The sequence below is a fragment of the Phyllobates terribilis genome, unplaced genomic scaffold (assembly GCF_046119375.1).
Source record: "Phyllobates terribilis strain yellow unplaced genomic scaffold, ASM4611937v1 Scaffold_2556__1_contigs__length_124230, whole genome shotgun sequence".
Taxonomy (NCBI): domain Eukaryota; kingdom Metazoa; phylum Chordata; class Amphibia; order Anura; family Dendrobatidae; genus Phyllobates; species Phyllobates terribilis.
Window position 1 is genome coordinate 58,485 of NW_027365313.1, and position 24,577 is coordinate 83,061.

Sequence of the window (24,577 nt, forward strand, 5' to 3'; positions counted from 1 at the left end):
TCTGCAGGCATTAAATGAAAGAAGTCAGTGTTCCAGCAGAAGGAGACAACGTTTCAGAAAAGGCATTGTAGCAAACCAAAAAAGAAATTTTAAGCGCAGCAGTGTAACCAGCGCACATACCTGTTAGCTCGGGTGAGTTTAAAAGGCTGCTGTTGATAACAAGGGCATTTGCTAAATAGATGGTGTGTGTGCAACAATATACTGAAAGGTCAATTATATTGTGCAGCTTATCTCACCACCTGTAGTTATTTAGGTGAAAGCTCCAAAATGCTTGCCTAATATGTCTGTTTATCCAAAAGGAAGTAGAAAGGGAGAGCTAGAAAGATAGCATTGCATCACATTACATGGCAATGCAATGCACAGTTGCTGAAGTTGAACCAAAATGAGCTTGTAATCTGGCTTCTGCAACTTTGAACATGAAAAATCCAATGAGGAGAAGAAAAGCAGAGCCAAAGAGTCCATCCCAAAATCCGACAAACAAGCAAAATGAACAAAAAACATTGAATTCAATTCTTTCTGATTTTAGAAACTGCATTAAAGAAGGGGTGCACCGGTCCTGGAGATACTGCAATACCAGGTCAATGCGTGGAGTGGACAGAGCAAGCTCTTTTTCCATCTCCCTGTTCTAAAAATCCATTTAATATATGGTCCCCAGATAGGGGACGTATCAGATATTAAACTGATAAGAACAGATACTACACTTGATCTTAGCCAAAAGGCCGAGAAGCGATAACCAGAATTGGTTTCAAACTACGGAGCCACCCAAGGATCCTAAAAAGTCCATTTGTGGAGATGAGCTCCTGGACTCCCGTTAAGAAGACATGTTGTCAACCTCTAGATCCCTTACATGCCTGCACTTTTCGGCTTGCTGCTGCTGCAATCCACGCGTTTTAGATCTGCATAACTCCACCTCTTTAAACACAGCACCTTCACCCCCTGCTGTTCCCACCCGCCTCAACACCGTTGGAAGGGAGGAGAACCAATTAAGGCGGGGGGTGGGGTGGAACGAGCAGCTGTCTACCCTTAGCAGGAGGGCTCCTGATTACATACCTCTCCTGCTGCTGCTGCTGCTGGCTGTCCAGCAGCAGACTGAAGGTGGCTGCTGCTGTGCACAGGTATATAAAGGCTCAGAGCCTATTATGACACGCGCAGCCAGCGTTCCATTGCCACATTCCATCTACTGCAGGCAGGATACCTGGCTGGCTGAATGTCGCTGAGAAGCTCACAGAGACCGCCATAAGCAACAGTTTAACAGAATGCCACAGACTAATCAACCAAACTTTTTGGGTTGGGTTCTCTTTTATAGTCTGCAGGCATTAAATGAAAGAAGTCAGTGTTCCAGCAGAAGGAGACAACGTTTCAGAAAAGGCATTGTAGCAAACCAAAAAAGAAATTTTAAGCGCAGCAGTGTAACCAGCGCACATACCTGTTAGCTCGGGTGAGTTTAAAAGGCTGCTGTTGATAACAAGGGCATTTGCTAAATAGATGGTGTGTGTGCAACAATATACTGAAAGGTCAATTATATTGTGCAGCTTATCTCACCACCTGTAGTTATTTAGGTGAAAGCTCCAAAATGCTTGCCTAATATGTCTGTTTATCCAAAAGGAAGTAGAAAGGGAGAGCTAGAAAGATAGCATTGCATCACATTACATGGCAATGCAATGCACAGTTGCTGAAGTTGAACCAAAATGAGCTTGTAATCTGGCTTCTGCAACTTTGAACATGAAAAATCCAATGAGGAGAAGAAAAGCAGAGCCAAAGAGTCCATCCCAAAATCCGACAAACAAGCAAAATGAACAAAAAACATTGAATTCAATTCTTTCTGATTTTAGAAACTGCATTAAAGAAGGGGTGCACCGGTCCTGGAGATACTGCAATACCAGGTCAATGCGTGGAGTGGACAGAGCAAGCTCTTTTTCCATCTCCCTGTTCTAAAAATCCATTTAATATATGGTCCCCAGATAGGGGACGTATCAGATATTAAACTGATAAGAACAGATACTACACTTGATCTTAGCCAAAAGGCCGAGAAGCGATAACCAGAATTGGTTTCAAACTACGGAGCCACCCAAGGATCCTAAAAAGTCCATTTGTGGAGATGAGCTCCTGGACTCCCGTTAAGAAGACATGTTGTCAACCTCTAGATCCCTTACATGCCTGCACTTTTCGGCTTGCTGCTGCTGCAATCCACGCGTTTTAGATCTGCATAACTCCACCTCTTTAAACACAGCACCTTCACCCCCTGCTGTTCCCACCCGCCTCAACACCGTTGGAAGGGAGGAGAACCAATTAAGGCGGGGGGTGGGGTGGAACGAGCAGCTGTCTACCCTTAGCAGGAGGGCTCCTGATTACATACCTCTCCTGCTGCTGCTGCTGCTGGCTGTCCAGCAGCAGACTGAAGGTGGCTGCTGCTGTGCACAGGTATATAAAGGCTCAGAGCCTATTATGACACGCGCAGCCAGCGTTCCATTGCCACATTCCATCTACTGCAGGCAGGATACCTGGCTGGCTGAATGTCGCTGAGAAGCTCACAGAGACCGCCATAAGCAACAGTTTAACAGAATGCCACAGACTAATCAACCAAACTTTTTGGGTTGGGTTCTCTTTTATAGTCTGCAGGCATTAAATGAAAGAAGTCAGTGTTCCAGCAGAAGGAGACAACGTTTCAGAAAAGGCATTGTAGCAAACCAAAAAAGAAATTTTAAGCGCAGCAGTGTAACCAGCGCACATACCTGTTAGCTCGGGTGAGTTTAAAAGGCTGCTGTTGATAACAAGGGCATTTGCTAAATAGATGGTGTGTGTGCAACAATATACTGAAAGGTCAATTATATTGTGCAGCTTATCTCACCACCTGTAGTTATTTAGGTGAAAGCTCCAAAATGCTTGCCTAATATGTCTGTTTATCCAAAAGGAAGTAGAAAGGGAGAGCTAGAAAGATAGCATTGCATCACATTACATGGCAATGCAATGCACAGTTGCTGAAGTTGAACCAAAATGAGCTTGTAATCTGGCTTCTGCAACTTTGAACATGAAAAATCCAATGAGGAGAAGAAAAGCAGAGCCAAAGAGTCCATCCCAAAATCCGACAAACAAGCAAAATGAACAAAAAACATTGAATTCAATTCTTTCTGATTTTAGAAACTGCATTAAAGAAGGGGTGCACCGGTCCTGGAGATACTGCAATACCAGGTCAATGCGTGGAGTGGACAGAGCAAGCTCTTTTTCCATCTCCCTGTTCTAAAAATCCATTTAATATATGGTCCCCAGATAGGGGACGTATCAGATATTAAACTGATAAGAACAGATACTACACTTGATCTTAGCCAAAAGGCCGAGAAGCGATAACCAGAATTGGTTTCAAACTACGGAGCCACCCAAGGATCCTAAAAAGTCCATTTGTGGAGATGAGCTCCTGGACTCCCGTTAAGAAGACATGTTGTCAACCTCTAGATCCCTTACATGCCTGCACTTTTCGGCTTGCTGCTGCTGCAATCCACGCGTTTTAGATCTGCATAACTCCACCTCTTTAAACACAGCACCTTCACCCCCTGCTGTTCCCACCCGCCTCAACACCGTTGGAAGGGAGGAGAACCAATTAAGGCGGGGGGTGGGGTGGAACGAGCAGCTGTCTACCCTTAGCAGGAGGGCTCCTGATTACATACCTCTCCTGCTGCTGCTGCTGCTGGCTGTCCAGCAGCAGACTGAAGGTGGCTGCTGCTGTGCACAGGTATATAAAGGCTCAGAGCCTATTATGACACGCGCAGCCAGCGTTCCATTGCCACATTCCATCTACTGCAGGCAGGATACCTGGCTGGCTGAATGTCGCTGAGAAGCTCACAGAGACCGCCATAAGCAACAGTTTAACAGAATGCCACAGACTAATCAACCAAACTTTTTGGGTTGGGTTCTCTTTTATAGTCTGCAGGCATTAAATGAAAGAAGTCAGTGTTCCAGCAGAAGGAGACAACGTTTCAGAAAAGGCATTGTAGCAAACCAAAAAAGAAATTTTAAGCGCAGCAGTGTAACCAGCGCACATACCTGTTAGCTCGGGTGAGTTTAAAAGGCTGCTGTTGATAACAAGGGCATTTGCTAAATAGATGGTGTGTGTGCAACAATATACTGAAAGGTCAATTATATTGTGCAGCTTATCTCACCACCTGTAGTTATTTAGGTGAAAGCTCCAAAATGCTTGCCTAATATGTCTGTTTATCCAAAAGGAAGTAGAAAGGGAGAGCTAGAAAGATAGCATTGCATCACATTACATGGCAATGCAATGCACAGTTGCTGAAGTTGAACCAAAATGAGCTTGTAATCTGGCTTCTGCAACTTTGAACATGAAAAATCCAATGAGGAGAAGAAAAGCAGAGCCAAAGAGTCCATCCCAAAATCCGACAAACAAGCAAAATGAACAAAAAACATTGAATTCAATTCTTTCTGATTTTAGAAACTGCATTAAAGAAGGGGTGCACCGGTCCTGGAGATACTGCAATACCAGGTCAATGCGTGGAGTGGACAGAGCAAGCTCTTTTTCCATCTCCCTGTTCTAAAAATCCATTTAATATATGGTCCCCAGATAGGGGACGTATCAGATATTAAACTGATAAGAACAGATACTACACTTGATCTTAGCCAAAAGGCCGAGAAGCGATAACCAGAATTGGTTTCAAACTACGGAGCCACCCAAGGATCCTAAAAAGTCCATTTGTGGAGATGAGCTCCTGGACTCCCGTTAAGAAGACATGTTGTCAACCTCTAGATCCCTTACATGCCTGCACTTTTCGGCTTGCTGCTGCTGCAATCCACGCGTTTTAGATCTGCATAACTCCACCTCTTTAAACACAGCACCTTCACCCCCTGCTGTTCCCACCCGCCTCAACACCGTTGGAAGGGAGGAGAACCAATTAAGGCGGGGGGTGGGGTGGAACGAGCAGCTGTCTACCCTTAGCAGGAGGGCTCCTGATTACATACCTCTCCTGCTGCTGCTGCTGCTGGCTGTCCAGCAGCAGACTGAAGGTGGCTGCTGCTGTGCACAGGTATATAAAGGCTCAGAGCCTATTATGACACGCGCAGCCAGCGTTCCATTGCCACATTCCATCTACTGCAGGCAGGATACCTGGCTGGCTGAATGTCGCTGAGAAGCTCACAGAGACCGCCATAAGCAACAGTTTAACAGAATGCCACAGACTAATCAACCAAACTTTTTGGGTTGGGTTCTCTTTTATAGTCTGCAGGCATTAAATGAAAGAAGTCAGTGTTCCAGCAGAAGGAGACAACGTTTCAGAAAAGGCATTGTAGCAAACCAAAAAAGAAATTTTAAGCGCAGCAGTGTAACCAGCGCACATACCTGTTAGCTCGGGTGAGTTTAAAAGGCTGCTGTTGATAACAAGGGCATTTGCTAAATAGATGGTGTGTGTGCAACAATATACTGAAAGGTCAATTATATTGTGCAGCTTATCTCACCACCTGTAGTTATTTAGGTGAAAGCTCCAAAATGCTTGCCTAATATGTCTGTTTATCCAAAAGGAAGTAGAAAGGGAGAGCTAGAAAGATAGCATTGCATCACATTACATGGCAATGCAATGCACAGTTGCTGAAGTTGAACCAAAATGAGCTTGTAATCTGGCTTCTGCAACTTTGAACATGAAAAATCCAATGAGGAGAAGAAAAGCAGAGCCAAAGAGTCCATCCCAAAATCCGACAAACAAGCAAAATGAACAAAAAACATTGAATTCAATTCTTTCTGATTTTAGAAACTGCATTAAAGAAGGGGTGCACCGGTCCTGGAGATACTGCAATACCAGGTCAATGCGTGGAGTGGACAGAGCAAGCTCTTTTTCCATCTCCCTGTTCTAAAAATCCATTTAATATATGGTCCCCAGATAGGGGACGTATCAGATATTAAACTGATAAGAACAGATACTACACTTGATCTTAGCCAAAAGGCCGAGAAGCGATAACCAGAATTGGTTTCAAACTACGGAGCCACCCAAGGATCCTAAAAAGTCCATTTGTGGAGATGAGCTCCTGGACTCCCGTTAAGAAGACATGTTGTCAACCTCTAGATCCCTTACATGCCTGCACTTTTCGGCTTGCTGCTGCTGCAATCCACGCGTTTTAGATCTGCATAACTCCACCTCTTTAAACACAGCACCTTCACCCCCTGCTGTTCCCACCCGCCTCAACACCGTTGGAAGGGAGGAGAACCAATTAAGGCGGGGGGTGGGGTGGAACGAGCAGCTGTCTACCCTTAGCAGGAGGGCTCCTGATTACATACCTCTCCTGCTGCTGCTGCTGCTGGCTGTCCAGCAGCAGACTGAAGGTGGCTGCTGCTGTGCACAGGTATATAAAGGCTCAGAGCCTATTATGACACGCGCAGCCAGCGTTCCATTGCCACATTCCATCTACTGCAGGCAGGATACCTGGCTGGCTGAATGTCGCTGAGAAGCTCACAGAGACCGCCATAAGCAACAGTTTAACAGAATGCCACAGACTAATCAACCAAACTTTTTGGGTTGGGTTCTCTTTTATAGTCTGCAGGCATTAAATGAAAGAAGTCAGTGTTCCAGCAGAAGGAGACAACGTTTCAGAAAAGGCATTGTAGCAAACCAAAAAAGAAATTTTAAGCGCAGCAGTGTAACCAGCGCACATACCTGTTAGCTCGGGTGAGTTTAAAAGGCTGCTGTTGATAACAAGGGCATTTGCTAAATAGATGGTGTGTGTGCAACAATATACTGAAAGGTCAATTATATTGTGCAGCTTATCTCACCACCTGTAGTTATTTAGGTGAAAGCTCCAAAATGCTTGCCTAATATGTCTGTTTATCCAAAAGGAAGTAGAAAGGGAGAGCTAGAAAGATAGCATTGCATCACATTACATGGCAATGCAATGCACAGTTGCTGAAGTTGAACCAAAATGAGCTTGTAATCTGGCTTCTGCAACTTTGAACATGAAAAATCCAATGAGGAGAAGAAAAGCAGAGCCAAAGAGTCCATCCCAAAATCCGACAAACAAGCAAAATGAACAAAAAACATTGAATTCAATTCTTTCTGATTTTAGAAACTGCATTAAAGAAGGGGTGCACCGGTCCTGGAGATACTGCAATACCAGGTCAATGCGTGGAGTGGACAGAGCAAGCTCTTTTTCCATCTCCCTGTTCTAAAAATCCATTTAATATATGGTCCCCAGATAGGGGACGTATCAGATATTAAACTGATAAGAACAGATACTACACTTGATCTTAGCCAAAAGGCCGAGAAGCGATAACCAGAATTGGTTTCAAACTACGGAGCCACCCAAGGATCCTAAAAAGTCCATTTGTGGAGATGAGCTCCTGGACTCCCGTTAAGAAGACATGTTGTCAACCTCTAGATCCCTTACATGCCTGCACTTTTCGGCTTGCTGCTGCTGCAATCCACGCGTTTTAGATCTGCATAACTCCACCTCTTTAAACACAGCACCTTCACCCCCTGCTGTTCCCACCCGCCTCAACACCGTTGGAAGGGAGGAGAACCAATTAAGGCGGGGGGTGGGGTGGAACGAGCAGCTGTCTACCCTTAGCAGGAGGGCTCCTGATTACATACCTCTCCTGCTGCTGCTGCTGCTGGCTGTCCAGCAGCAGACTGAAGGTGGCTGCTGCTGTGCACAGGTATATAAAGGCTCAGAGCCTATTATGACACGCGCAGCCAGCGTTCCATTGCCACATTCCATCTACTGCAGGCAGGATACCTGGCTGGCTGAATGTCGCTGAGAAGCTCACAGAGACCGCCATAAGCAACAGTTTAACAGAATGCCACAGACTAATCAACCAAACTTTTTGGGTTGGGTTCTCTTTTATAGTCTGCAGGCATTAAATGAAAGAAGTCAGTGTTCCAGCAGAAGGAGACAACGTTTCAGAAAAGGCATTGTAGCAAACCAAAAAAGAAATTTTAAGCGCAGCAGTGTAACCAGCGCACATACCTGTTAGCTCGGGTGAGTTTAAAAGGCTGCTGTTGATAACAAGGGCATTTGCTAAATAGATGGTGTGTGTGCAACAATATACTGAAAGGTCAATTATATTGTGCAGCTTATCTCACCACCTGTAGTTATTTAGGTGAAAGCTCCAAAATGCTTGCCTAATATGTCTGTTTATCCAAAAGGAAGTAGAAAGGGAGAGCTAGAAAGATAGCATTGCATCACATTACATGGCAATGCAATGCACAGTTGCTGAAGTTGAACCAAAATGAGCTTGTAATCTGGCTTCTGCAACTTTGAACATGAAAAATCCAATGAGGAGAAGAAAAGCAGAGCCAAAGAGTCCATCCCAAAATCCGACAAACAAGCAAAATGAACAAAAAACATTGAATTCAATTCTTTCTGATTTTAGAAACTGCATTAAAGAAGGGGTGCACCGGTCCTGGAGATACTGCAATACCAGGTCAATGCGTGGAGTGGACAGAGCAAGCTCTTTTTCCATCTCCCTGTTCTAAAAATCCATTTAATATATGGTCCCCAGATAGGGGACGTATCAGATATTAAACTGATAAGAACAGATTTTTTGATTGAAGCTGCATCCAAGGCACTGAAAAATGTGACCGAAGTCACACCAAAACAGCGCACGAGGCGAGGATTCATGTGGACCCTTCCCGGAGGAGAGGGTCCCCAATAAACCATCCCCATCCCTCCGAGCCAGAAGGCCACAGCGAGGGTCAGGGATCTCCGATGCTCTCCCTAGCCGAAGCCGGAGAAGAGCCGTTTTCGTGCTCCCAGCTTCCATCTAGGCTGCCACCCTAGTGGAGCTGGAGCCTCTGTTGGTTTCTCAGCCCAAAGCTGACCGGACCTCCGACCGGGTTTATAAAAATTCCCCTTCCTAGCCCGGAGGCCAGGAATAGGGGGGGTTGCTCAGAAAGTATGATTGGCAAAGGTGCGGCGTGCTACGAAGCCAAGTCTTTCTGGGGTTCCCAGTCCCAGTAAGCTTGGACTCCCACCAGGGCGCCTACTCCTGGGGCACATTGCTCCAAAGCCCTCACACTTACCCAGCCTAGTGACTTCGATCCTGGAGGGCCATGTTTTCCATCAGATAACTCTATGAGCCACCTGGCGTACTAACAAGTGCACCAAACCAGTGTGTAATATGCATCAATTTACTAGGGCAGCCCAAGGACAAAACTGCCTTTTCAAAAGATACTACACTTGATCTTAGCCAAAAGGCCGAGAAGCGATAACCAGAATTGGTTTCAAACTACGGAGCCACCCAAGGATCCTAAAAAGTCCATTTGTGGAGATGAGCTCCTGGACTCCCGTTAAGAAGACATGTTGTCAACCTCTAGATCCCTTACATGCCTGCACTTTTCGGCTTGCTGCTGCTGCAATCCACGCGTTTTAGATCTGCATAACTCCACCTCTTTAAACACAGCACCTTCACCCCCTGCTGTTCCCACCCGCCTCAACACCGTTGGAAGGGAGGAGAACCAATTAAGGCGGGGGGTGGGGTGGAACGAGCAGCTGTCTACCCTTAGCAGGAGGGCTCCTGATTACATACCTCTCCTGCTGCTGCTGCTGGCTGTCCAGCAGCAGACTGAAGGTGGCTGCTGCTGTGCACAGGTATATAAAGGCTCAGAGCCTATTATGACACGCGCAGCCAGCGTTCCATTGCCACATTCCATCTACTGCAGGCAGGATACCTGGCTGGCTGAATGTCGCTGAGAAGCTCACAGAGACCGCCATAAGCAACAGTTTAACAGAATGCCACAGACTAATCAACCAAACTTTTTGGGTTGGGTTCTCTTTTATAGTCTGCAGGCATTAAATGAAAGAAGTCAGTGTTCCAGCAGAAGGAGACAACGTTTCAGAAAAGGCATTGTAGCAAACCAAAAAAGAAATTTTAAGCGCAGCAGTGTAACCAGCGCACATACCTGTTAGCTCGGGTGAGTTTAAAAGGCTGCTGTTGATAACAAGGGCATTTGCTAAATAGATGGTGTGTGTGCAACAATATACTGAAAGGTCAATTATATTGTGCAGCTTATCTCACCACCTGTAGTTATTTAGGTGAAAGCTCCAAAATGCTTGCCTAATATGTCTGTTTATCCAAAAGGAAGTAGAAAGGGAGAGCTAGAAAGATAGCATTGCATCACATTACATGGCAATGCAATGCACAGTTGCTGAAGTTGAACCAAAATGAGCTTGTAATCTGGCTTCTGCAACTTTGAACATGAAAAATCCAATGAGGAGAAGAAAAGCAGAGCCAAAGAGTCCATCCCAAAATCCGACAAACAAGCAAAATGAACAAAAAACATTGAATTCAATTCTTTCTGATTTTAGAAACTGCATTAAAGAAGGGGTGCACCGGTCCTGGAGATACTGCAATACCAGGTCAATGCGTGGAGTGGACAGAGCAAGCTCTTTTTCCATCTCCCTGTTCTAAAAATCCATTTAATATATGGTCCCCAGATAGGGGACGTATCAGATATTAAACTGATAAGAACAGATACTACACTTGATCTTAGCCAAAAGGCCGAGAAGCGATAACCAGAATTGGTTTCAAACTACGGAGCCACCCAAGGATCCTAAAAAGTCCATTTGTGGAGATGAGCTCCTGGACTCCCGTTAAGAAGACATGTTGTCAACCTCTAGATCCCTTACATGCCTGCACTTTTCGGCTTGCTGCTGCTGCAATCCACGCGTTTTAGATCTGCATAACTCCACCTCTTTAAACACAGCACCTTCACCCCCTGCTGTTCCCACCCGCCTCAACACCATTGGAAGGGAGGAGAACCAATTAAGGCGGGGGGTGGGGTGGAACGAGCAGCTGTCTACCCTTAGCAGGAGGGCTCCTGATTACATACCTCTCCTGCTGCTGCTGCTGCTGGCTGTCCAGCAGCAGACTGAAGGTGGCTGCTGCTGTGCACAGGTATATAAAGGCTCAGAGCCTATTATGACACGCGCAGCCAGCGTTCCATTGCCACATTCCATCTACTGCAGGCAGGATACCTGGCTGGCTGAATGTCGCTGAGAAGCTCACAGAGACCGCCATAAGCAACAGTTTAACAGAATGCCACAGACTAATCAACCAAACTTTTTGGGTTGGGTTCTCTTTTATAGTCTGCAGGCATTAAATGAAAGAAGTCAGTGTTCCAGCAGAAGGAGACAACGTTTCAGAAAAGGCATTGTAGCAAACCAAAAAAGAAATTTTAAGCGCAGCAGTGTAACCAGCGCACATACCTGTTAGCTCGGGTGAGTTTAAAAGGCTGCTGTTGATAACAAGGGCATTTGCTAAATAGATGGTGTGTGTGCAACAATATACTGAAAGGTCAATTATATTGTGCAGCTTATCTCACCACCTGTAGTTATTTAGGTGAAAGCTCCAAAATGCTTGCCTAATATGTCTGTTTATCCAAAAGGAAGTAGAAAGGGAGAGCTAGAAAGATAGCATTGCATCACATTACATGGCAATGCAATGCACAGTTGCTGAAGTTGAACCAAAATGAGCTTGTAATCTGGCTTCTGCAACTTTGAACATGAAAAATCCAATGAGGAGAAGAAAAGCAGAGCCAAAGAGTCCATCCCAAAATCCGACAAACAAGCAAAATGAACAAAAAACATTGAATTCAATTCTTTCTGATTTTAGAAACTGCATTAAAGAAGGGGTGCACCGGTCCTGGAGATACTGCAATACCAGGTCAATGCGTGGAGTGGACAGAGCAAGCTCTTTTTCCATCTCCCTGTTCTAAAAATCCATTTAATATATGGTCCCCAGATAGGGGACGTATCAGATATTAAACTGATAAGAACAGATACTACACTTGATCTTAGCCAAAAGGCCGAGAAGCGATAACCAGAATTGGTTTCAAACTACGGAGCCACCCAAGGATCCTAAAAAGTCCATTTGTGGAGATGAGCTCCTGGACTCCCGTTAAGAAGACATGTTGTCAACCTCTAGATCCCTTACATGCCTGCACTTTTCGGCTTGCTGCTGCTGCAATCCACGCGTTTTAGATCTGCATAACTCCACCTCTTTAAACACAGCACCTTCACCCCCTGCTGTTCCCACCCGCCTCAACACCGTTGGAAGGGAGGAGAACCAATTAAGGCGGGGGGTGGGGTGGAACGAGCAGCTGTCTACCCTTAGCAGGAGGGCTCCTGATTACATACCTCTCCTGCTGCTGCTGCTGCTGGCTGTCCAGCAGCAGACTGAAGGTGGCTGCTGCTGTGCACAGGTATATAAAGGCTCAGAGCCTATTATGACACGCGCAGCCAGCGTTCCATTGCCACATTCCATCTACTGCAGGCAGGATACCTGGCTGGCTGAATGTCGCTGAGAAGCTCACAGAGACCGCCATAAGCAACAGTTTAACAGAATGCCACAGACTAATCAACCAAACTTTTTGGGTTGGGTTCTCTTTTATAGTCTGCAGGCATTAAATGAAAGAAGTCAGTGTTCCAGCAGAAGGAGACAACGTTTCAGAAAAGGCATTGTAGCAAACCAAAAAAGAAATTTTAAGCGCAGCAGTGTAACCAGCGCACATACCTGTTAGCTCGGGTGAGTTTAAAAGGCTGCTGTTGATAACAAGGGCATTTGCTAAATAGATGGTGTGTGTGCAACAATATACTGAAAGGTCAATTATATTGTGCAGCTTATCTCACCACCTGTAGTTATTTAGGTGAAAGCTCCAAAATGCTTGCCTAATATGTCTGTTTATCCAAAAGGAAGTAGAAAGGGAGAGCTAGAAAGATAGCATTGCATCACATTACATGGCAATGCAATGCACAGTTGCTGAAGTTGAACCAAAATGAGCTTGTAATCTGGCTTCTGCAACTTTGAACATGAAAAATCCAATGAGGAGAAGAAAAGCAGAGCCAAAGAGTCCATCCCAAAATCCGACAAACAAGCAAAATGAACAAAAAACATTGAATTCAATTCTTTCTGATTTTAGAAACTGCATTAAAGAAGGGGTGCACCGGTCCTGGAGATACTGCAATACCAGGTCAATGCGTGGAGTGGACAGAGCAAGCTCTTTTTCCATCTCCCTGTTCTAAAAATCCATTTAATATATGGTCCCCAGATAGGGGACGTATCAGATATTAAACTGATAAGAACAGATACTACACTTGATCTTAGCCAAAAGGCCGAGAAGCGATAACCAGAATTGGTTTCAAACTACGGAGCCACCCAAGGATCCTAAAAAGTCCATTTGTGGAGATGAGCTCCTGGACTCCCGTTAAGAAGACATGTTGTCAACCTCTAGATCCCTTACATGCCTGCACTTTTCGGCTTGCTGCTGCTGCAATCCACGCGTTTTAGATCTGCATAACTCCACCTCTTTAAACACAGCACCTTCACCCCCTGCTGTTCCCACCCGCCTCAACACCGTTGGAAGGGAGGAGAACCAATTAAGGCGGGGGGTGGGGTGGAACGAGCAGCTGTCTACCCTTAGCAGGAGGGCTCCTGATTACATACCTCTCCTGCTGCTGCTGCTGCTGGCTGTCCAGCAGCAGACTGAAGGTGGCTGCTGCTGTGCACAGGTATATAAAGGCTCAGAGCCTATTATGACACGCGCAGCCAGCGTTCCATTGCCACATTCCATCTACTGCAGGCAGGATACCTGGCTGGCTGAATGTCGCTGAGAAGCTCACAGAGACCGCCATAAGCAACAGTTTAACAGAATGCCACAGACTAATCAACCAAACTTTTTGGGTTGGGTTCTCTTTTATAGTCTGCAGGCATTAAATGAAAGAAGTCAGTGTTCCAGCAGAAGGAGACAACGTTTCAGAAAAGGCATTGTAGCAAACCAAAAAAGAAATTTTAAGCGCAGCAGTGTAACCAGCGCACATACCTGTTAGCTCGGGTGAGTTTAAAAGGCTGCTGTTGATAACAAGGGCATTTGCTAAATAGATGGTGTGTGTGCAACAATATACTGAAAGGTCAATTATATTGTGCAGCTTATCTCACCACCTGTAGTTATTTAGGTGAAAGCTCCAAAATGCTTGCCTAATATGTCTGTTTATCCAAAAGGAAGTAGAAAGGGAGAGCTAGAAAGATAGCATTGCATCACATTACATGGCAATGCAATGCACAGTTGCTGAAGTTGAACCAAAATGAGCTTGTAATCTGGCTTCTGCAACTTTGAACATGAAAAATCCAATGAGGAGAAGAAAAGCAGAGCCAAAGAGTCCATCCCAAAATCCGACAAACAAGCAAAATGAACAAAAAACATTGAATTCAATTCTTTCTGATTTTAGAAACTGCATTAAAGAAGGGGTGCACCGGTCCTGGAGATACTGCAATACCAGGTCAATGCGTGGAGTGGACAGAGCAAGCTCTTTTTCCATCTCCCTGTTCTAAAAATCCATTTAATATATGGTCCCCAGATAGGGGACGTATCAGATATTAAACTGATAAGAACAGATACTACACTTGATCTTAGCCAAAAGGCCGAGAAGCGATAACCAGAATTGGTTTCAAACTACGGAGCCACCCAAGGATCCTAAAAAGTCCATTTGTGGAGATGAGCTCCTGGACTCCCGTTAAGAAGACATGTTGTCAACCTCTAGATCCCTTACATGCCTGCACTTTTCGGCTTGCTGCTGCTGCAATCCACGCGTTTTAGATCTGCATAACTCCACCTCTTTAAACACAGCACCTTCACCCCCTGCTGTTCCCACCCGCCTCAACACCGTTGGAAGGGAGGAGAACCAATTAAGGCGGGGGGTGGGGTGGAACGAGCAGCTGTCTACCCTTAGCAGGAGGGCTCCTGATTACATACCTCTCCTGCTGCTGCTGCTGCTGGCTGTCCAGCAGCAGACTGAAGGTGGCTGCTGCTGTGCACAGGTATATAAAGGCTCAGAGCCTATTATGACACGCGCAGCCAGCGTTCCATTGCCACATTCCATCTACTGCAGGCAGGATACCTGGCTGGCTGAATGTCGCTGAGAAGCTCACAGAGACCGCCATAAGCAACAGTTTAACAGAATGCCACAGACTAATCAACCAAACTTTTTGGGTTGGGTTCTCTTTTATAGTCTGCAGGCATTAAATGAAAGAAGTCAGTGTTCCAGCAGAAGGAGACAACGTTTCAGAAAAGGCATTGTAGCAAACCAAAAAAGAAATTTTAAGCGCAGCAGTGTAACCAGCGCACATACCTGTTAGCTCGGGTGAGTTTAAAAGGCTGCTGTTGATAACAAGGGCATTTGCTAAATAGATGGTGTGTGTGCAACAATATACTGAAAGGTCAATTATATTGTGCAGCTTATCTCACCACCTGTAGTTATTTAGGTGAAAGCTCCAAAATGCTTGCCTAATATGTCTGTTTATCCAAAAGGAAGTAGAAAGGGAGAGCTAGAAAGATAGCATTGCATCACATTACATGGCAATGCAATGCACAGTTGCTGAAGTTGAACCAAAATGAGCTTGTAATCTGGCTTCTGCAACTTTGAACATGAAAAATCCAATGAGGAGAAGAAAAGCAGAGCCAAAGAGTCCATCCCAAAATCCGACAAACAAGCAAAATGAACAAAAAACATTGAATTCAATTCTTTCTGATTTTAGAAACTGCATTAAAGAAGGGGTGCACCGGTCCTGGAGATACTGCAATACCAGGTCAATGCGTGGAGTGGACAGAGCAAGCTCTTTTTCCATCTCCCTGTTCTAAAAATCCATTTAATATATGGTCCCCAGATAGGGGACGTATCAGATATTAAACTGATAAGAACAGATACTACACTTGATCTTAGCCAAAAGGCCGAGAAGCGATAACCAGAATTGGTTTCAAACTACGGAGCCACCCAAGGATCCTAAAAAGTCCATTTGTGGAGATGAGCTCCTGGACTCCCGTTAAGAAGACATGTTGTCAACCTCTAGATCCCTTACATGCCTGCACTTTTCGGCTTGCTGCTGCTGCAATCCACGCGTTTTAGATCTGCATAACTCCACCTCTTTAAACACAGCACCTTCACCCCCTGCTGTTCCCACCCGCCTCAACACCGTTGGAAGGGAGGAGAACCAATTAAGGCGGGGGGTGGGGTGGAACGAGCAGCTGTCTACCCTTAGCAGGAGGGCTCCTGATTACATACCTCTCCTGCTGCTGCTGCTGCTGGCTGTCCAGCAGCAGACTGAAGGTGGCTGCTGCTGTGCACAGGTATATAAAGGCTCAGAGCCTATTATGACACGCGCAGCCAGCGTTCCATTGCCACATTCCATCTACTGCAGGCAGGATACCTGGCTGGCTGAATGTCGCTGAGAAGCTCACAGAGACCGCCATAAGCAACAGTTTAACAGAATGCCACAGACTAATCAACCAAACTTTTTGGGTTGGGTTCTCTTTTATAGTCTGCAGGCATTAAATGAAAGAAGTCAGTGTTCCAGCAGAAGGAGACAACGTTTCAGAAAAGGCATTGTAGCAAACCAAAAAAGAAATTTTAAGCGCAGCAGTGTAACCAGCGCACATACCTGTTAGCTCGGGTGAGTTTAAAAGGCTGCTGTTGATAACAAGGGCATTTGCTAAATAGATGGTGTGTGTGCAACAATATACTGAAAGGTCAATTATATTGTGCAGCTTATCTCACCACCTGTAGTTATTTAGGTGAAAGCTCCAAAATGCTTGCCTAATATGTCTGTTTATCCAAAAGGAAGTAGAAAGGGAGAGCTAGAAAGATAGCATTGCATCACATTACATGGCAATGCAATGCACAGTTGCTGAAGTTGAACCAAAATGAGCTTGTAATCTGGCTTCTGCAACTTTGAACATGAAAAATCCAATGAGGAGAAGAAAAGCAGAGCCAAAGAGTCCATCCCAAAATCCGACAAACAAGCAAAATGAACAAAAAACATTGAATTCAATTCTTTCTGATTTTAGAAACTGCATTAAAGAAGGGGTGCACCGGTCCTGGAGATACTGCAATACCAGGTCAATGCGTGGAGTGGACAGAGCAAGCTCTTTTTCCATCTCCCTGTTCTAAAAATCCATTTAATATATGGTCCCCAGATAGGGGACGTATCAGATATTAAACTGATAAGAACAGATACTACACTTGATCTTAGCCAAAAGGCCGAGAAGCGATAACCAGAATTGGTTTCAAACTACGGAGCCACCCAAGGATCCTAAAAAGTCCATTTGTGGAGATGAGCTCCTGGACTCCCGTTAAGAAGACATGTTGTCAACCTCTAGATCCCTTACATGCCTGCACTTTTCGGCTTGCTGCTGCTGCAATCCACGCGTTTTAGATCTGCATAACTCCACCTCTTTAAACACAGCACCTTCACCCCCTGCTGTTCCCACCCGCCTCAACACCGTTGGAAGGGAGGAGAACCAATTAAGGCGGGGGGTGGGGTGGAACGAGCAGCTGTCTACCCTTAGCAGGAGGGCTCCTGATTACATACCTCTCCTGCTGCTGCTGCTGCTGGCTGTCCAGCAGCAGACTGAAGGTGGCTGCTGCTGTGCACAGGTATATAAAGGCTCAGAGCCTATTATGACACGCGCAGCCAGCGTTCCATTGCCACATTCCATCTACTGCAGGCAGGATACCTGGCTGGCTGAATGTCGCTGAGAAGCTCACAGAGACCGCCATAAGCAACAGTTTAACAGAATGCCACAGACTAATCAACCAAACTTTTTGGGTTGGGTTCTCTTTTATAGTCTGCAGGCATTAAATGAAAGAAGTCAGTGTTCCAGCAGAAGGAGACAACGTTTCAGAAAAGGCATTGTAGCAAACCAAAAAAGAAATTTTAAGCGCAGCAGTGTAACCAGCGCACATACCTGTTAGCTCGGGTGAGTTTAAAAGGCTGCTGTTGATAACAAGGGCATTTGCTAAATAGATGGTGTGTGTGCAACAATATACTGAAAGGTCAATTATATTGTGCAGCTTATCTCACCACCTGTAGTTATTTAGGTGAAAGCTCCAAAATGCTTGCCTAATATGTCTGTTTATCCAAAAGGAAGTAGAAAGGGAGAGCTAGAAAGATAGCATTGCATCACATTACATGGCAATGCAATGCACAGTTGCTGAAGTTGAACCAAAATGAGCTTGTAATCTGGCTTCTGCAACTTTGAACATGAAAAATCCAATGAGGAGAAGAAAAGCAGAGCCAAAGAGTCCATCCCAAAATCCGACAAACAAGCAAAATGAACAAAAAACATTGAATTCAATTCTTTCTGATTTTAGAAACTGCATTAAAGAAGGGGTGCACCGGTCCTGGAGATACTGCAATACCAGGTCAATGCGTGGAGTGGACAGAGCAAGCTCTTTTTCCATCTCCCTGTTCTAAAAATCCATTTAATATATGGTCCCCAGATAGGGGACGTATCAGATATTAAACTGATAAGAACAGATACTACACTTGATCTTAGCCAAAAGGCCGAGAAGCGATAACCAGAATTGGTTTCAAACTACGGAGCCACCCAAGGATCCTAAAAAGTCCATTTGTGGAGATGAGCTCCTGGACTCCCGTTAAGAAGACATGTTGTCAACCTCTAGATCCCTTACATGCCTGCACTTTTCGGCTTGCTGCTGCTGCAATCCACGCGTTTTAGATCTGCATAACTCCACCTCTTTAAACACAGCACCTTCACCCCCTGCTGTTCCCACCCGCCTCAACACCGTTGGAAGGGAGGAGAACCAATTAAGGCGGGGGGTGGGGTGGAACGAGCAGCTGTCTACCCTTAGCAGGAGGGCTCCTGATTACATACCTCTCCTGCTGCTGCTGCTGCTGGCTGTCCAGCAGCAGACTGAAGGTGGCTGCTGCTGTGCACAGGTATATAAAGGCTCAGAGCCTATTATGACACGCGCAGCCAGCGTTCCATTGCCACATTCCATCTACTGCAGGCAGGATACCTGGCTGGCTGAATGTCGCTGAGAAGCTCACAGAGACCGCCATAAGCAACAGTTTAACAGAATGCCACAGACTAATCAACCAAACTTTTTGGGTTGGGTTCTCTTTTATAGTCTGCAGGCATTAAATGAAAGAAGTCAGTGTTCCAGCAGAAGGAGACAACGTTTCAGAAAAGGCATTGTAGCAAACCAAAAAAGAAATTTTAAGCGCAGCAGTGTAACCAGCGCACATACCTGTTAGCTCGGGTGAGTTTAAAAGGCTGCTGTTGATAACAAGGGCATTTGCTAAATAGATGGTGTGTGTGCAACAACATACTGAAAGGTCAATTATATTGTGCAGCTTATCTCACCACCTGTAGTTATTTAGGTGAAAGCTCCAAAATGCTTGCCTAATATGTCTGTTTATCCAAAAGGAAGTAGAAAGGGAGAGCTAGAAAGATAGCATTGCATCACATTACATGGCAATGCAATGCACAGTTGCTGAAGTTGAACCAAAATGAGCTTGTAATCTGGCTTCTGCAACTTTGAACATGAAAAATCCAATGAGGAGAAGAAAAGCAGAGCCAAAGAGTCCATCCCAAAATCCGACAAACAAGCAAAATGAACAAAAAACATTGAATTCAATTCTTTCTGATTTTAGAAACTGCATTAAAGAAGGGGTGCACCGGTCCTGGAGATACTGCAATACCAGGTCAATGCGTGGAGTGGACAGAGCAAGCTCTTTTTCCATCTCCCTGTTCTAAAAATCCATTTAATATATGGTCCCCAGATAGGGGACGTATCAGATATTAAACTGATAAGAACAGATACTACACTTGATCTTAGCCAAAAGGCCGAGAAGCGATAACCAGAATTGGTTTCAAACTACGGAGCCACCCAAGGATCCTAAAAAGTCCATTTGTGGAGATGAGCTCCTGGACTCCCGTTAAGAAGACATGTTGTCAACCTCTAGATCCCTTACATGCCTGCACTTTTCGGCTTGCTGCTGCTGCAATCCACGCGTTTTAGATCTGCATAACTCCACCTCTTTAAACACAGCACCTTCACCCCCTGCTGTTCCCACCCGCCTCAACACCGTTGGAAGGGAGGAGAACCAATTAAGGCGGGGGGTGGGGTGGAACGAGCAGCTGTCTACCCTTAGCAGGAGGGCTCCTGATTACATACCTCTCCTGCTGCTGCTGCTGCTGGCTGTCCAGCAGCAGACTGAAGGTGGCTGCTGCTGTGCACAGGTATATAAAGGCTCAGAGCCTATTATGACACGCGCAGCCAGCGTTCCATTGCCACATTCCATCTACTGCAGGCAGGATACCTGGCTGGCTGAATGTCGCTGAGAAGCTCACAGAGACCGCCATAAGCAACAGTTTAACAGAATGCCACAGACTAATCAACCAAACTTTTTGGGTTGGGTTCTCTTTTATAGTCTGCAGGCATTAAATGAAAGAAGTCAGTGTTCCAGCAGAAGGAGACAACGTTTCAGAAAAGGCATTGTAGCAAACCAAAAAAGAAATTTTAAGCGCAGCAGTGTAACCAGCGCACATACCTGTTAGCTCGGGTGAGTTTAAAAGGCTGCTGTTGATAACAAGGGCATTTGCTAAATAGATGGTGTGTGTGCAACAATATACTGAAAGGTCAATTATATTGTGCAGCTTATCTCACCACCTGTAGTTATTTAGGTGAAAGCTCCAAAATGCTTGCCTAATATGTCTGTTTATCCAAAAGGAAGTAGAAAGGGAGAGCTAGAAAGATAGCATTGCATCACATTACATGGCAATGCAATGCACAGTTGCTGAAGTTGAACCAAAATGAGCTTGTAATCTGGCTTCTGCAACTTTGAACATGAAAAATCCAATGAGGAGAAGAAAAGCAGAGCCAAAGAGTCCATCCCAAAATCCGACAAACAAGCAAAATGAACAAAAAACATTGAATTCAATTCTTTCTGATTTTAGAAACTGCATTAAAGAAGGGGTGCACCGGTCCTGGAGATACTGCAATACCAGGTCAATGCGTGGAGTGGACAGAGCAAGCTCTTTTTCCATCTCCCTGTTCTAAAAATCCATTTAATATATGGTCCCCAGATAGGGGACGTATCAGATATTAAACTGATAAGAACAGATACTACACTTGATCTTAGCCAAAAGGCCGAGAAGCGATAACCAGAATTGGTTTCAAACTACGGAGCCACCCAAGGATCCTAAAAAGTCCATTTGTGGAGATGAGCTCCTGGACTCCCGTTAAGAAGACATGTTGTCAACCTCTAGATCCCTTACATGCCTGCACTTTTCGGCTTGCTGCTGCTGCAATCCACGCGTTTTAGATCTGCATAACTCCACCTCTTTAAACACAGCACCTTCACCCCCTGCTGTTCCCACCCGCCTCAACACCGTTGGAAGGGAGGAGAACCAATTAAGGCGGGGGGTGGGGTGGAACGAGCAGCTGTCTACCCTTAGCAGGAGGGCTCCTGATTACATACCTCTCCTGCTGCTGCTGCTGCTGGCTGTCCAGCAGCAGACTGAAGGTGGCTGCTGCTGTGCACAGGTATATAAAGGCTCAGAGCCTATTATGACACGCGCAGCCAGCGTTCCATTGCCACATTCCATCTACTGCAGGCAGGATACCTGGCTGGCTGAATGTCGCTGAGAAGCTCACAGAGACCGCCATAAGCAACAGTTTAACAGAATGCCACAGACTAATCAACCAAACTTTTTGGGTTGGGTTCTCTTTTATAGTCTGCAGGCATTAAATGAAAGAAGTCAGTGTTCCAGCAGAAGGAGACAACGTTTCAGAAAAGGCATTGTAGCAAACCAAAAAAGAAATTTTAAGCGCAGCAGTGTAACCAGCGCACATACCTGTTAGCTCGGGTGAGTTTAAAAGGCTGCTGTTGATAACAAGGGCATTTGCTAAATAGATGGTGTGTGTGCAACAATATACTGAAAGGTCAATTATATTGTGCAGCTTATCTCACCACCTGTAGTTATTTAGGTGAAAGCTCCAAAATGCTTGCCTAATATGTCTGTTTATCCAAAAGGAAGTAGAAAGGGAGAGCTAGAAAGATAGCATTGCATCACATTACATGGCAATGCAATGCACAGTTGCTGAAGTTGAACCAAAATGAGCTTGTAATCTGGCTTCTGCAACTTTGAACATGAAAAATCCAATGAGGAGAAGAAAAGCAGAGCCAAAGAGTCCATCCCAAAATCCGACAAACAAGCAAAATGAACAAAAAACATTGAATTCAATTCTTTCTGATTTTAGAAACTGCATTAAAGAAGGGGTGCACCGGTCCTGGAGATACTGCAATACCAGGTCAATGCGTGGAGTGGACAGAGCAAGCTCTTTTTCCATCTCCCTGTTCTAAAAATCCATTTAATATATGGTCCCCAGATAGGGGACGTATCAGATATTAAACTGATAAGAACAGATACTACACTTGATCTTAGCCAAAAGGCCGAGAAGCGATAACCAGAATTGGTTTCAAACTACGGAGCCACCCAAGGATCCTAAAAAGTCCATTTGTGGAGATGAGCTCCTGGACTCCCGTTAAGAAGACATGTTGTCAACCTCTAGATCCCTTACATGCCTGCACTTTTCGGCTTGCTGCTGCTGCAATCCACGCGTTTTAGATCTGCATAACTCCACCTCTTTAAACACAGCACCTTCACCCCCTGCTGTTCCCACCCGCCTCAACACCGTTGGAAGGGAGGAGAACCAATTAAGGCGGGGGGTGGGGTGGAACGAGCAGCTGTCTACCCTTAGCAGGAGGGCTCCTGATTACATACCTCTCCTGCTGCTGCTGCTGCTGGCTGTCCAGCAGCAGACTGAAGGTGGCTGCTGCTGTGCACAGGTATATAAAGGCTCAGAGCCTATTATGACACGCGCAGCCAGCGTTCCATTGCCACATTCCATCTACTGCAGGCAGGATACCTGGCTGGCTGAATGTCGCTGAGAAGCTCACAGAGACCGCCATAAGCAACAGTTTAACAGAATGCCACAGACTAATCAACCAAACTTTTTGGGTTGGGTTCTCTTTTATAGTCTGCAGGCATTAAATGAAAGAAGTCAGTGTTCCAGCAGAAGGAGACAACGTTTCAGAAAAGGCATTGTAGCAAACCAAAAAAGAAATTTTAAGCGCAGCAGTGTAACCAGCGCACATACCTGTTAGCTCGGGTGAGTTTAAAAGGCTGCTGTTGATAACAAGGGCATTTGCTAAATAGATGGTGTGTGTGCAACAATATACTGAAAGGTCAATTATATTGTGCAGCTTATCTCACCACCTGTAGTTATTTAGGTGAAAGCTCCAAAATGCTTGCCTAATATGTCTGTTTATCCAAAAGGAAGTAGAAAGGGAGAGCTAGAAAGATAGCATTGCATCACATTACATGGCAATGCAATGCACAGTTGCTGAAGTTGAACCAAAATGAGCTTGTAATCTGGCTTCTGCAACTTTGAACATGAAAAATCCAATGAGGAGAAGAAAAGCAGAGCCAAAGAGTCCATCCCAAAATCCGACAAACAAGCAAAATGAACAAAAAACATTGAATTCAATTCTTTCTGATTTTAGAAACTGCATTAAAGAAGGGGTGCACCGGTCCTGGAGATACTGCAATACCAGGTCAATGCGTGGAGTGGACAGAGCAAGCTCTTTTTCCATCTCCCTGTTCTAAAAATCCATTTAATATATGGTCCCCAGATAGGGGACGTATCAGATATTAAACTGATAAGAACAGATACTACACTTGATCTTAGCCAAAAGGCCGAGAAGCGATAACCAGAATTGGTTTCAAACTACGGAGCCACCCAAGGATCCTAAAAAGTCCATTTGTGGAGATGAGCTCCTGGACTCCCGTTAAGAAGACATGTTGTCAACCTCTAGATCCCTTACATGCCTGCACTTTTCGGCTTGCTGCTGCTGCAATCCACGCGTTTTAGATCTGCATAACTCCACCTCTTTAAACACAGCACCTTCACCCCCTGCTGTTCCCACCCGCCTCAACACCGTTGGAAGGGAGGAGAACCAATTAAGGCGGGGGGTGGGGTGGAACGAGCAGCTGTCTACCCTTAGCAGGAGGGCTCCTGATTACATACCTCTCCTGCTGCTGCTGCTGCTGGCTGTCCAGCAGCAGACTGAAGGTGGCTGCTGCTGTGCACAGGTATATAAAGGCTCAGAGCCTATTATGACACGCGCAGCCAGCGTTCCATTGCCACATTCCATCTACTGCAGGCAGGATACCTGGCTGGCTGAATGTCGCTGAGAAGCTCACAGAGACCGCCATAAGCAACAGTTTAACAGAATGCCACAGACTAATCAACCAAACTTTTTGGGTTGGGTTCTCTTTTATAGTCTGCAGGCATTAAATGAAAGAAGTCAGTGTTCCAGCAGAAGGAGACAACGTTTCAGAAAAGGCATTGTAGCAAACCAAAAAAGAAATTTTAAGCGCAGCAGTGTAACCAGCGCACATACCTGTTAGCTCGGGTGAGTTTAAAAGGCTGCTGTTGATAACAAGGGCATTTGCTAAATAGATGGTGTGTGTGCAACAATATACTGAAAGGTCAATTATATTGTGCAGCTTATCTCACCACCTGTAGTTATTTAGGTGAAAGCTCCAAAATGCTTGCCTAATATGTCTGTTTATCCAAAAGGAAGTAGAAAGGGAGAGCTAGAAAGATAGCATTGCATCACATTACATGGCAATGCAATGCACAGTTGCTGAAGTTGAACCAAAATGAGCTTGTAATCTGGCTTCTGCAACTTTGAACATGAAAAATCCAATGAGGAGAAGAA

The 24,577-nt window shown here is 45.2% G+C and overlaps 18 non-coding genes and 1 pseudogene across 18 annotated transcripts; all 19 read right to left on the bottom strand.

The window, feature by feature from the left end:
* Positions 1-540: 540 nt before the first annotated feature.
* LOC141246521 (U2 spliceosomal RNA) lies at positions 541-731 on the bottom strand. The gene has a single exon (XR_012310101.1). It is a non-coding gene; the product is annotated as a U2 spliceosomal RNA (small nuclear RNA).
* A 1,115-nt stretch (positions 732-1,846) lies between these two features.
* LOC141246522 (U2 spliceosomal RNA) lies at positions 1,847-2,037 on the bottom strand. Its single transcript, XR_012310102.1, has one exon. It is a non-coding gene; the product is annotated as a U2 spliceosomal RNA (small nuclear RNA).
* Positions 2,038-3,152: 1,115 nt separating this feature from the next.
* On the bottom strand, positions 3,153-3,343 carry LOC141246523 (U2 spliceosomal RNA). Its single transcript, XR_012310103.1, has one exon. It is a non-coding gene; the product is annotated as a U2 spliceosomal RNA (small nuclear RNA).
* Positions 3,344-4,458: 1,115 nt separating this feature from the next.
* LOC141246524 (U2 spliceosomal RNA) lies at positions 4,459-4,649 on the bottom strand. The gene has a single exon (XR_012310104.1). It is a non-coding gene; the product is annotated as a U2 spliceosomal RNA (small nuclear RNA).
* A 1,115-nt stretch (positions 4,650-5,764) lies between these two features.
* LOC141246526 (U2 spliceosomal RNA) lies at positions 5,765-5,955 on the bottom strand. The gene has a single exon (XR_012310106.1). It is a non-coding gene; the product is annotated as a U2 spliceosomal RNA (small nuclear RNA).
* Positions 5,956-7,070: 1,115 nt separating this feature from the next.
* LOC141246527 (U2 spliceosomal RNA) lies at positions 7,071-7,261 on the bottom strand. Its single transcript, XR_012310107.1, has one exon. It is a non-coding gene; the product is annotated as a U2 spliceosomal RNA (small nuclear RNA).
* Positions 7,262-8,376: 1,115 nt separating this feature from the next.
* LOC141246479 (U2 spliceosomal RNA) lies at positions 8,377-8,558 on the bottom strand. Its single transcript, XR_012310065.1, has one exon. It is a non-coding gene; the product is annotated as a U2 spliceosomal RNA (small nuclear RNA).
* A 524-nt stretch (positions 8,559-9,082) lies between these two features.
* LOC141246484 (U2 spliceosomal RNA) lies at positions 9,083-9,198 on the bottom strand (annotated as a pseudogene).
* Positions 9,199-10,310: 1,112 nt separating this feature from the next.
* LOC141246528 (U2 spliceosomal RNA) lies at positions 10,311-10,501 on the bottom strand. Its single transcript, XR_012310108.1, has one exon. It is a non-coding gene; the product is annotated as a U2 spliceosomal RNA (small nuclear RNA).
* Positions 10,502-11,616: 1,115 nt separating this feature from the next.
* On the bottom strand, positions 11,617-11,807 carry LOC141246529 (U2 spliceosomal RNA). Its single transcript, XR_012310109.1, has one exon. It is a non-coding gene; the product is annotated as a U2 spliceosomal RNA (small nuclear RNA).
* A 1,115-nt stretch (positions 11,808-12,922) lies between these two features.
* On the bottom strand, positions 12,923-13,113 carry LOC141246530 (U2 spliceosomal RNA). Its single transcript, XR_012310110.1, has one exon. It is a non-coding gene; the product is annotated as a U2 spliceosomal RNA (small nuclear RNA).
* A 1,115-nt stretch (positions 13,114-14,228) lies between these two features.
* Positions 14,229-14,419, bottom strand: LOC141246432 (U2 spliceosomal RNA). The gene has a single exon (XR_012310020.1). It is a non-coding gene; the product is annotated as a U2 spliceosomal RNA (small nuclear RNA).
* A 1,115-nt stretch (positions 14,420-15,534) lies between these two features.
* LOC141246433 (U2 spliceosomal RNA) lies at positions 15,535-15,725 on the bottom strand. The gene has a single exon (XR_012310021.1). It is a non-coding gene; the product is annotated as a U2 spliceosomal RNA (small nuclear RNA).
* A 1,115-nt stretch (positions 15,726-16,840) lies between these two features.
* Positions 16,841-17,031, bottom strand: LOC141246434 (U2 spliceosomal RNA). The gene has a single exon (XR_012310022.1). It is a non-coding gene; the product is annotated as a U2 spliceosomal RNA (small nuclear RNA).
* A 1,115-nt stretch (positions 17,032-18,146) lies between these two features.
* LOC141246435 (U2 spliceosomal RNA) lies at positions 18,147-18,337 on the bottom strand. The gene has a single exon (XR_012310023.1). It is a non-coding gene; the product is annotated as a U2 spliceosomal RNA (small nuclear RNA).
* Positions 18,338-19,452: 1,115 nt separating this feature from the next.
* On the bottom strand, positions 19,453-19,643 carry LOC141246436 (U2 spliceosomal RNA). The gene has a single exon (XR_012310024.1). It is a non-coding gene; the product is annotated as a U2 spliceosomal RNA (small nuclear RNA).
* Positions 19,644-20,758: 1,115 nt separating this feature from the next.
* On the bottom strand, positions 20,759-20,949 carry LOC141246438 (U2 spliceosomal RNA). The gene has a single exon (XR_012310026.1). It is a non-coding gene; the product is annotated as a U2 spliceosomal RNA (small nuclear RNA).
* A 1,115-nt stretch (positions 20,950-22,064) lies between these two features.
* LOC141246439 (U2 spliceosomal RNA) lies at positions 22,065-22,255 on the bottom strand. Its single transcript, XR_012310027.1, has one exon. It is a non-coding gene; the product is annotated as a U2 spliceosomal RNA (small nuclear RNA).
* A 1,115-nt stretch (positions 22,256-23,370) lies between these two features.
* On the bottom strand, positions 23,371-23,561 carry LOC141246440 (U2 spliceosomal RNA). The gene has a single exon (XR_012310028.1). It is a non-coding gene; the product is annotated as a U2 spliceosomal RNA (small nuclear RNA).
* Between the last annotated feature and the right edge of the window lie 1,016 nt (positions 23,562-24,577).